Source organism: Aplysia californica, unplaced genomic scaffold (genome assembly GCF_000002075.1).
Source record: "Aplysia californica isolate F4 #8 unplaced genomic scaffold, AplCal3.0 scaffold00614, whole genome shotgun sequence".
Classification (NCBI taxonomy): domain Eukaryota; kingdom Metazoa; phylum Mollusca; class Gastropoda; order Aplysiida; family Aplysiidae; genus Aplysia; species Aplysia californica.
In genome coordinates this window covers 357,476-364,988 of record NW_004797884.1, presented here as the reverse complement: position 1 = coordinate 364,988, position 7,513 = coordinate 357,476, and the positions used below count along the sequence as shown (strand labels likewise).

The window sequence follows — 7,513 nt, the reverse complement described above, 5'->3', positions numbered from 1 at the left end:
AGTGTGTGTGCGCACGTGCGCATGTGTGTGTGTGTGCGTGCGTATGTGAGGGTGTGTGTGTGTGAGTGTGTGCGTATGTGTGCGAGCGCGCGTACGCATGTGTGTACGTCTGTGTGTGTGTGTGTGTGTGTGTGTGTGTGTGTGTATCTGTGCGTATGTGCGTGCGTGCGTGCATTCGTGAGTGTATGTATGCATATATTACATAATACGCACGTGCAAGTGCCGATGCGTATGTTTGCGCATGCATGCGCGCGTGTATGCAAAGCGTGAGTGTGAATGTCCCTGAATCTGTTCCAGAAATTCAACACGACTGTGAGCACCTCTCCATCCAACTCCTTCACTCACACATAGTATCACATAATAACACCATCCCATCCGACTCTTCGATTGATAGAGTGTGTGCACCACACATAGGACCTTCCCATCCAACTCCTTCACTCACACATATAGAATATCCACCTCACATAAGACCATCCCATCCGACACTTTCATTCACACACATAGATCTATATTAAATCCATCTCACATAAGACCATCCCATCCGACTCTTTGATAGAGTGGTTTTTAATCGTTTGTTTTTTCAGTAAGTGTTTTACGGCACTTGCAACACAATAAGGTCATATAAGCGCCGAAGATTAGAGGTGTTACAAGAGAGTAACAAAAAAGAAGGATGGGAGAAAAATACGATAGACATTCGATAGAAAAGAAGAAGCAAACCACACCAGAGCACCCGTGAACCACCCACTTGATAGAGCGTCTGCACCACACATACGAACTTCCCATTCGACTTCTCGTTAATCAAGACCGTCCGATCCGACTACCTCACAACGTGTACACGACAAAATAAACCTTCTCATCCGACTACTTCAAACACAGAGCGTGCGCACCCCACATAAGACCTTCCCATATAACTCCCTCACCCACACCCACACAGAGAGAGAGAGAGAGAGAGAGAGAGAGAGAGAGAGAGAAAGGGAGAGAGGGAGAAAGAATGTGGGTGAGTGAGTGAGGAAGTGATTGCGCGTGCGTGCGTGTGTGTGTGTGTGTGTGTGAAAGAGAGAGAGAGAGAAAGAGTGAGAGAGAGAGGCATAGAGAGAGAGACTGAAAGAGTGCAAAAAAAAAATAGAACAGAGAAACACAGAAAAGAAAAAGAAGAAGGAAGTATTACAAAAATGGACAAGACTTTTAAAATATCCCGAAATATAATGTTTCTCCCTTTTTAGTCTTCATGTATTTTTTTTTACTTCAAATAATCAAAAATGGAATAAAACATAAAACATAGAAATCGGCGGGAAGGTCTCGAGTTAGAAGCCCGCCAAAATCCACCGGATTCCCCGCCAAAATCTCCCGGATTGCCCGCCAAGCTGGGAGCAGTGTAGGACAGGCAGGGTTCCGGAATGGGGAGATAATGAATCTTTCCTTGTCGGAGTGATGGGGATTCCATCATGTCCTGCCCAGATTATGCCGGCTATGATATTAAGCCAGGGATTACTCGATGGGACAGGGACTTCACAAATTGTCCTGGTAAATAGAGGCCGAAGGGCGGGCGAAATATTGGGGTTGTCAGGTCGTCAATAGACCCCCCCCCCTTTCCTCTCCCCCCTCTTTCCCTTCTCCCCCCCCCATCCGGCTGCCTGTTGCACATCTATGGAACTGCCGGCGTCCGGGGTGTAGCCGGTAGACGTTTTAGCTTTCTGTCGTGCACAGGAGGCCCAAGTTTGATTCCCGAGTGGGGAGACAAATCCAATCGAGCATCTCGGTTTTTCTGCTGGAGTGTTGTATCCCTCCTCTTTGTTGCTCACAGGAGATCCGAGTTCGATTCCCGAGTGGGGAGAAAATTATATTCATCGAGTGTCATGGTCTTTCTGCTGGGATGTTGTATCCCTCTCAGCCGGGTTGACCTTGTCTTGAAATGTTAATCTCACTTGAAAAATAGAGGGCAAAAGAAGCAGAGGTAGACCAAAAATAATTGACCTAGAGGACTGAAGCAAAAGGTTGGCTGTTGGAAAAGACCATGAAAATGTCGTTTCTTTGACAGCATCCAAGCAGACGAACCTTCATAAATTGTCCTGGTAGATAGACGCCGAAGGGCGGGCGAAATATTGGGGTTGTCAGGTCTTCAATAGACACCCCTCCCCCCTCCCCCCTCCCCCTCCCCGGCTGCCTGTTGCACATCTGGGTCTATGGAACTGCCGGCGTCTGGTGTGTAGCGGGTAGACATTTTAGCTTTTGTGCTCAGGAGACCCGAGTTCCATTCCCGAGTGGGGAGAAAAGTTTTATAAAGTATCTTGGATTTTCTGCTGGGATGTTGTATCCCTCCTGACTGTCGCATGCAGGAGACCCGACTTCGATTCCAAAGTGGGGAGAAAAATGTTTTCATCGAGTATCTTAGTTCTACTGATGGGATGTTGTATCCCTCCCAGCCGGGTTGACCTTGTCTTGATATGTTAATCTCATTTGAAAAATTGAAGGCAAAAGAAGCTGAAGTAGACCAAGAATAATTTACGAAGAGAACTTGACAAGATGGTTGGCTTTTGGAAAAGACCATGAAAATGTCGTTTCTTTGACAGCATCAAAGCAGACGAACCTTCATAATAAATTGTCCTGGTAAATAGAGGCCGAAGGGCGGGCGAAATATTGGGGTTGTCAGGTCGTCAATAGACCCCCTCCTCTCCCCTCCCCCTGTCTCCCCTTCCCCCCATCCCCCACCCCCCGGCTGCCTGTCATGTTGCACATCTACGGAGCTGGCGTCGAGAGAGGTGTAGTGGTTAGACGTTTTAGCTGGCTGTGGCTCGCAGGACGCTTGAGTTCCATTCCCGAGTGGGGGGGGGGGGGATTTTATCAAGTATCTCGGTTTTTCTGCTGGGATGTTGTATCCCTCCTGACTGTCGTATGCAGGACACCCGACTTTGATTCCCAGGTGGGGAGAAAAATGTTTTCATCGAGCATCTTAGTTCTTCTAATGGATGTTGTATCCCTCTCAGCCGAATTAAACTTGACTTTAAAATTTTGATCTCACTTGAAAAATAGAAGGCAAAAGAATCAGAGGTAGATCAAGAATAATTTACGAAGAGAACTTGACCAGATGGTTGGCTGTTGGAAGAGACCATGGAAATAATAATTTCTCAGACAGTATCCAAGCAGGCAAACTTGAGATAAGCCGTAATAGCCAAAGTCTAGAATAATATTATTATATATATCGCTTTTTGTAATAGAAGGAGACGAGAAGTCGCTGAGAATATTTTGTGTCAAGGTGCAGTGGAATCAGACGCTCGTCAAATTGTCGGTATATGGAGTTATTGACATCATTTTAAAGCCTGCTCATTTCCCTTGCTTTTGATGGAAAAATACTTATCTATCTTAAAAAGAAGTAAAACATTTTTTTATTGAAGAAGGTGAGGGATGTCTGGTGTCAGAGGAAAAATTTAGCGAGAAAACGAGCGCCAAATTTGCGTGACTTCTGAAACTTGAGAGTCCTTGAAAACTGCAAATCCACAATTTTTGTCTACCTTTCATCAATGTAAAAAAAAAAAACCCACACAGAAATGTGTTTTTGTACGGACAAAAAAGTCACGAGGAAAAAAACAGAAAATTTTAATTTAAAAAATGCCCAAATTGGAAGAGAATTGTAGGATTTTTCAAATTCACTGTTTTAACAAGCGCCTGATTTCACCACAATGCCACGATTGATAATTATAAAATGTTACTGACTTTCCGAAGAAAATTGAGATTTTCTTCTAGAACGAGGGCTAACAAACTGATATCCCTTTCGTGAAGGACTTTTGCGCAGATTCAGAAAGAAAGAAAGAAAGCCTGAAAGAAGCAAAAAAACAACATCCCCTCCCCCATCCCCCCCAAAAAAAAAAAAGAAAAAGAAAAGAAAAGAAAAAAGAAGAAAAAAGAAATAAAAAAAAGAAAACATAGAAAGAAAAAAAGAAGAAAAAATGAACCCCCAACTTTCCAGACGATCAGGGTTCCTGAAGACTGCCATAGGGGATATGAACCCGAGCCCTCTGCCCCATAATGAAGTGTCTCGGCGATTCAGCCGTCACACAGCCTGGGGCGGGCGGGAAGCAAGGGAGAGAGGAGGGAGAGGGGGGAGAGAGGAGGGGAGAGAGGAGGGGGGGAAGGAGGGGAGAGAGGAGGGGGAAGGAGGGGAGAGAGGAGGGAGAGAGGAGGGGAGAGGAGGGGAGAAAAAGGGGGAAGGGGAGTTGGGAGAGGGGGAGAGAGGAGGGGAGAAAAGAGGGGAAAAGAGAGGAAAGAGGAAGGGAGAAAAGGGGGGAGAGGAGGGGAGAGAAGAAGGGGGGAGGGGAAATGAAAGAGAATCTAGCAGCCATTTTCAAAGGTCAACTCGTCAAAATAGGAACAGAGACATTGAAGATGTTGTCGCTTTTTTATTCTTTCTCTTTCGCCTCTGCCCAATCCTCTCTCTTTTTCCATTCCCCATTTCTCTCTCTCTCTCTCTCTCTCTCTCTCTCTCTCTCTCTCTCTCTCTCTCTCTCTCTCTCTCTCATTTTTTTTCTCCTTCTTTCTCTCTCGTCTCCTTTCCTTTCCTCTCTTTTTCCCCTCTCTCTCTCTCTACCCCCCCCCCCCTTTTCCTCGACGTCTGCCTATCAGTCTGCTTGTCTGTCTTTGGGATTTAAAAAATAAAACATCACTATTTGATTATATTAGATCTATATCACATCTAGTTTTTATTCAGACTTCCCAATTTTTCCTTCTCGCAAGTAGAATCTAGCTCTGAGTAGTGTGAAAAATAGCTCAATTTTTTAAAAACAACATTTCGGGGGTCAGTTTGTGTTCACCGCACTCAGGAGAAAAAAAATCCGGAAAATCAATATCTTGTTCCCTCCGATATCAGGTGAATTCCCCCCCCCCCCTTTTCTCATTCCTTTTTCTTTTTTTTAAAACTTTTTTTTTCTTTATGAATTTTGGGTCTGCGTTTTGTGAATAGATCTAACAAGTGTTCATTGTAACCCAAAGAGAGGTAGAAAGGTGGTTCGTTCATTTCACTATCAGAGAAATCAAGCCACTGGTATGTTCCGCGTTGTGTGAGTGTTTCTGTTTTTGTGAGGACATTAACAACTTTACTATCAGCCTACTGAGAGAACGGTACGTTGTGATTTTAAAATAAGATTTGGAAGGAATTCTGTAATTAGCGACCACTATGAAACAGAGTAGAATATAGGGTTATAGGGTTTGGGGAAAGGGTAGAGTTTCGGGTAGGAGTAGGGTTTGGGGTAGAGGTATGGGGTAGGATTAGGGTTATGGTTGGGGTTAGGTCACTCCTTTGTTGTGTTTGTTGGAGTGGTGGTCGCTCGTTACGGAAATCCTCAAAAATCTTATTTTTAACGAGCCACCATTGTGAAACAGAGTAGAATAGAGGGTTAGGGCTGGGGTAAGGGTTTAGGTCAAGGTTAGGGTTATGTCTCTTCTTTATTGTGTTTGTTGAAGAGGTGGTCGCTCGTTACGGAAGTCCTTCCCCCTGGACTTTTACCCGTCAGTCAGGCATACAATTCGCGGCAAGCTGACTGAAGGAATATTCGGGATTGTAGCTATATAATTGCATGCACACATAATTGTTGTATGATAATCAGCCGATAACATTGTTTGTAACAGGAGCAATGCGCCCGAGCACAGCGCATTCCACACCCATTTTTTGTCAATCCAGAATAACATCACTATGATGGTTCTATGGCCTGCACTTTCACCTGATTTGAACCCAGTTGAGTACCCGAGGGACAGGATTGACCACGATGTTCGTGACATGAATACCAGTCCCAGAACCATATGTGAGGCATCGTGGAGAAATCAGGCGCTCGCAATTTTCGTGGCATGTGAAGTTATTGGTACCATCTGAAAGCTTATTCATATGCCTTGCTTTCTACGAAAGAAAAGACCCATCTGTCTTGAATAGAAGTCAAGATATTGGCAATTGAAGGAGGTGGGGTCGCCTGATTTCAGCGGTGAAATTAACGAGTAAATGCTGTCAACGTTTGGTAAGTCCAATAGCTTAACAACGAGTTCTTGAAAACTGAAAAATGACATATTTTGTGCCTTAAATCAACGATTTTCAATAAAATTCACATAGAAATGTGTTTTATATAGAAATATAAGGGGTTGAGCCAAAAAAGACAAATCTAATCAAATTTGCCAAACTTTTGGGAAAATGCCTATTTCTCCTATTTTGTTATTTTGACGAGCGCCTGATTTCACCATGATGCTTCACATATAATAATTTCACAGCTACCCCAAGCCCCCACTTATGCCAGGAACAACATTTATTTGCAGGCTGACTGACATTCGCAGATTTGTGTATGCTAAGCGCAGGAGATGCACAGCTGATCTGCTGAACGCATTATATAGAGATCACGCGGCGTACTGATGTGCGACTTTTGGATTTTACCCCAGTTGTCAAATTGCAGCCATAAAAGGTAGGCCTACGTTCTTTTGTGGAAAAGTACTCCTTTCACCTTGATTTATCTGTTAAATGCTTCATATCATTCCAGTTTTGTGTTTGGAAGAATTATTTGTGATGTGTGCTGACAAAATGAGTTACTTCTTACAATCCACAAATAGAGATGTTGGCCAAAAATCGACACTGGGTCAAATTTGTAGATATTCTATTGATACCATATACTTTAAGTATAACATGCCTTTTATTATTTCATACTTATAAATCGTAAAAACTTCACCCATAAGAGTGATGTATCTAATTTTATAGGGCTCGAATCCGATTAGTAACTCATTTTGTCAGCACGCTTGACATGTCGATGAGGGAAAGACTAACCGAACATGCTCTAAGGGCCGTCTGTCCAAGACAATCACCTTAACAAATGACCACTTCTCTCTCTCCCCCCCCCCCAACCTTTAGCGATTTTAAAATAATATTACAATGACAATGTCCAAGACGTTGCCTGTCTGAGACAATCACTTTTCATCTCGACAAATGTTGTCTGTCTTGGTCCACATCGACTTAACAAACTTCGTAACGATATTTCAATTTGTGCTCATAAGAATTAGATCTATGGGTTTTTTTGCTTAAGGAAAGATGGGCCAATCGAACATAATTATGAATGAGGAGATAGGCGTACAGTTTTTCTTTTGATCGGCTGTATTACTATTTACCAATCTACTTATCTCTATTGTTTTCTATAACATTGTCGTTTACGAATGTGACCAAAACAGAATAATGATAATAAATAAATAGTATTACAATTTGTATAGCGCGTACCCCCGCTCCACAGCAAGCTCTCTGATGGCTGCTACAAGACTTTGTCCTGAGTGATGCTTCTATTGGTCTCCGTCTTCTTGAAATATTATCTCCACAGCTCAGAAATGTTTCGGCCCACCAGGGTAGTGCTACTGACTGAAGGGTCTTTAGGCCATTCCCAGCAGGGGAATATTAACATGTCCTTATGCACAGAAGAATTGTAAATGGTCTGATTTATCAATGTCATACTCATACTGTGCCGGAACAACATGGGGGGAATTGCTGCTTTTTCTTTCCTTA

At 43.3% G+C, this 7,513-nt stretch overlaps 1 protein-coding gene across 1 annotated transcript in view; it reads left to right on the top strand.

The window, feature by feature from the left end:
* The first annotated feature begins 6,292 nt into the window (after positions 1 to 6,292).
* Positions 6,293 to 7,513, top strand: part of LOC101858300 (metabotropic glutamate receptor 3) — an 83,162-nt gene continuing 81,941 nt past the window's right edge. Inside the window, exon 1 of the mRNA XM_005107592.2 lies at positions 6,293 to 6,434. The gene's annotated coding sequence lies outside the window, so the exon portion shown is untranslated. The remainder of the gene's footprint in view (positions 6,435 to 7,513) is intronic.